This window comes from Triticum aestivum, chromosome 3D (assembly GCF_018294505.1).
Source record: "Triticum aestivum cultivar Chinese Spring chromosome 3D, IWGSC CS RefSeq v2.1, whole genome shotgun sequence".
Classification (NCBI taxonomy): domain Eukaryota; kingdom Viridiplantae; phylum Streptophyta; class Magnoliopsida; order Poales; family Poaceae; genus Triticum; species Triticum aestivum.
In genome coordinates, this window is record NC_057802.1 from 605,023,509 (window position 1) to 605,026,561 (window position 3,053).

The window sequence follows — 3,053 nt, forward strand, 5'->3', positions numbered from 1 at the left end:
ATACATTGCTAGTTGAACATATTCTTAAGAAGCACCGAGATATTTTACCTGATGAAATGGAGAATAACATTTCTCAATGAATCATGCTTATACAAACTGCTGGAACTTCGATTCTTTTGTGGTCTGCCCTTCCTTGTCAGTGAAATACTCTCTCCGTCTCATAATATAAAGATGTTATGCCAAGCTGTTTTAGCTTGCCAAATTTTCTTATATTGTGGGGGCGGAGGGGGAAAGTTTTGACTATCATAATATATCAGGCAAATCACAGAACAACGCATACACGACGCACACAATGCACATTTTTCTAATTTATAAACTATGGCTCTCACACCGAACTTTCCTCCGAACTTATTTTGAAAATCCACGATCTTAGAGCAACTTTAAGGATATTAGAGAAACTATCATTTTGAGCGGGAGTATGGTTGTAAATCATAGCGTCGTGACTAAACAGCGAAAATTGGGAGGTGTAATTTCCTCATAGTAAAAAGTTCTGTAAAGGGTAATTAGTATTCTATCAAATTAGGAATTAAGACATTCAATTTTAATCGGTTTTAGTGAGTTCAACTCAATTCCAGAGCCGTTGGATTAGAGTGATTGACCAAAATGGTGTGCGTCGAACTTGAACTTTCTTGGTGTGCCGGCCCGCCACTCCGAGCCAAGCGGGACGGACATATGTTAAGCTAATTTATCTCCGTATTCTTTGCTCTCTTCCATTCCTCGATCAATCCAAGAAGAGAAGACGCCAACACTATGAGCTGGCCCGACCTGCCGGCCGAGCTCATCGCGGGGATCGCCTACAGGATCACCTCGCACGCGGACCTCGCACGCTTCCGCTCGGTGTGCCCGTCATGGCGCTCCGCCTCTGCAGAGCACGCCGCCTGTCGCCGCGTCCCGCTACTTCTCCTGCACACCGAAGACCACTTCGGCGTCAACCGCCGTCTCTGGTCCCTCGCTGACGACACCGTCGTGGAGGTCCCCGTCCCCGCCGTGCGCGTCTTCTCCTTCCTCTACGCCTCGCATCATGGCTGGATGCTCGGCGTTGCCGACGACCTCTCGGCCACGCTGCTGCATCCCTTCACCAGTGCGTCCGAGAGCCTACCCGCACTGCCGCCCTCCTTCCGGGACAACGGTCAGGAGATCCTCTGTGACATGGTATGGGATAAATCGCCTGACGCCGTCATGGTCTCGCCGGGAATGGGCGCGTACTTCTGCCGGCTACGGCCCGGCGACGGACCGTGGAGCCCGGTCGGCGGCTGCTCGCAGGGCGCTAACCATGTCAGCAGCATCACCTACTGCGACGGCACGGTCTACCTTCTGGACGGGCGCGCCCACAGGGTGACGACCGTGGACGCTGAAACCTTCGACGTTGCCGCCGTGATCGAGCCACCGGACATGGCCGCGCCACCCCACACCTGGCTCGAACCCGAGTCCGCCCTCATCGTCTCGTCCGGGGAGCTGCTTCTGATCGTCAGGACGCACCTCATGTTCGAACCATTCTTCCACGGCTCGGACTGCCTCTTCAAAGCCTTCCGCGCGGACGGCCGGAGCCCGGCGGCCGCGTGGTCGGAGATCGCCGGGGCGACATCGGCGAGCGCGCCGTGTTCGTGGACCACCTCCGATGGTTCTGCATCGAGGCCAACGGGGTCAACGGGGTGCGGCGGAACTGCATCTACGTGGCCAGCTCGTACGAGGAGTTCACCGATGAGTACCTGGTGGACGGCTACGGGAGCTACACCGTGTCCGTGCTCGACTTGGACGACCTCACTACCCAGTCCCTCTCGCTCGTGATCTGGAGAAATGCCGGCGCAGTAGGTTCTGGCAATGGCCCTCCTGTTTTTTTTTTTTGAGACCCCTCGATCTGTGTTATAGTTGTAGTATCTCAACTCATGCACTAACTCAACACCACCCGCACACCCCTAGTGCACAAGCTAGACCCTAGAACTATACATACAGCACGCATATTTTTAAGTGTCTGTAAGAGCTAATAGTTGTGGCACATATGCATGGGAGGAGATTTTATTAAGAGACACAGTCCCAACGAGACATGCCAGAAATTTGGCCTCAGCCGGGACTCGAACCTGGGATGGGTCGGGTGGCGACTGCCAACCCCAACCATCGAGCCACTGCTCGTTCTCGGCAATGGCCCTCCTGGTTCATGCCAAATCTGCACTGATCGCAGCAAAACTACGTGATCACATAAGAATTTCCAAGAGTGCAGAACGAGTACTTGTTGTTGGGTTGATCTGCAGGCCAAACTAGGCTGCAAGAGTTGGCAAAACCAACTTTTCTAAGTGCCCTGACTGGGGGCAAAGGCTACAACTGACAGATGGGTCCCCCTGTGGCACTGTGCACATATATGCATAAATATGGGGTGTCTCTCTCTGGAAGGTGATAAGAAAAGAGAGAGAACCAAAACTTGAACACCCCACGGCTGTCCAATCCAGCAAGCACAGGAGCCACGGGAAGGGCCTTCCTGCACCTTCCTATGAAGTCTTAGATGCTATATCCAGCTGATTCCACTAATTTTGAGGTATGTTTGATCTTGTGTGGCTCAATTCTTGAGCTAGATGATCCTGAGTATCTCTAAAAATGGTATCAGAGCATGTTAGCTCTCAAGTTTGAGCCCTCTTAGTTCAGGATCTTGCTTGTTTTGTTTAGTTTTCTTACTAAAGATCAAGTTTAGCCCTACTATTATGAGGAACAAGTCCTGATGAATTAAAGTGAGGTTCTGGGGTATTCAATTTATGAAGTTAAGTAGGGATTGAAATTTTTCAGTAAGGTTTAATCAAAATCCCCAAAATTATCCGAAACCCTAGAATCCCTAACTCCCCAAATTAAGCTAGGGTTTTCGGTATGAGCAATTAAGATGAAGGGGAAAATGAGTCAATCATGTATGAATACTAAAGAAAATCCCCAAATTACCGAAACCCTAATTATGAAATTTCCCAAATCGGTGGAACCCTAACACTCAAAATATGAAATCAAAGAGCAGCGGATGATTTACTTACGGGCCTCGTCGTTGTCGCCGGCCACGGCGGTGTCGGAGCCACCAT

At 50.9% G+C, this 3,053-nt stretch overlaps 1 pseudogene; it reads left to right on the forward strand.

Moving 5' to 3' along the window:
• The first annotated feature begins 750 nt into the window (after positions 1-750).
• On the forward strand, positions 751-1,847 carry LOC123076654 (uncharacterized; annotated as a pseudogene).
• The last annotated feature ends 1,206 nt before the right edge of the window (positions 1,848-3,053 follow it).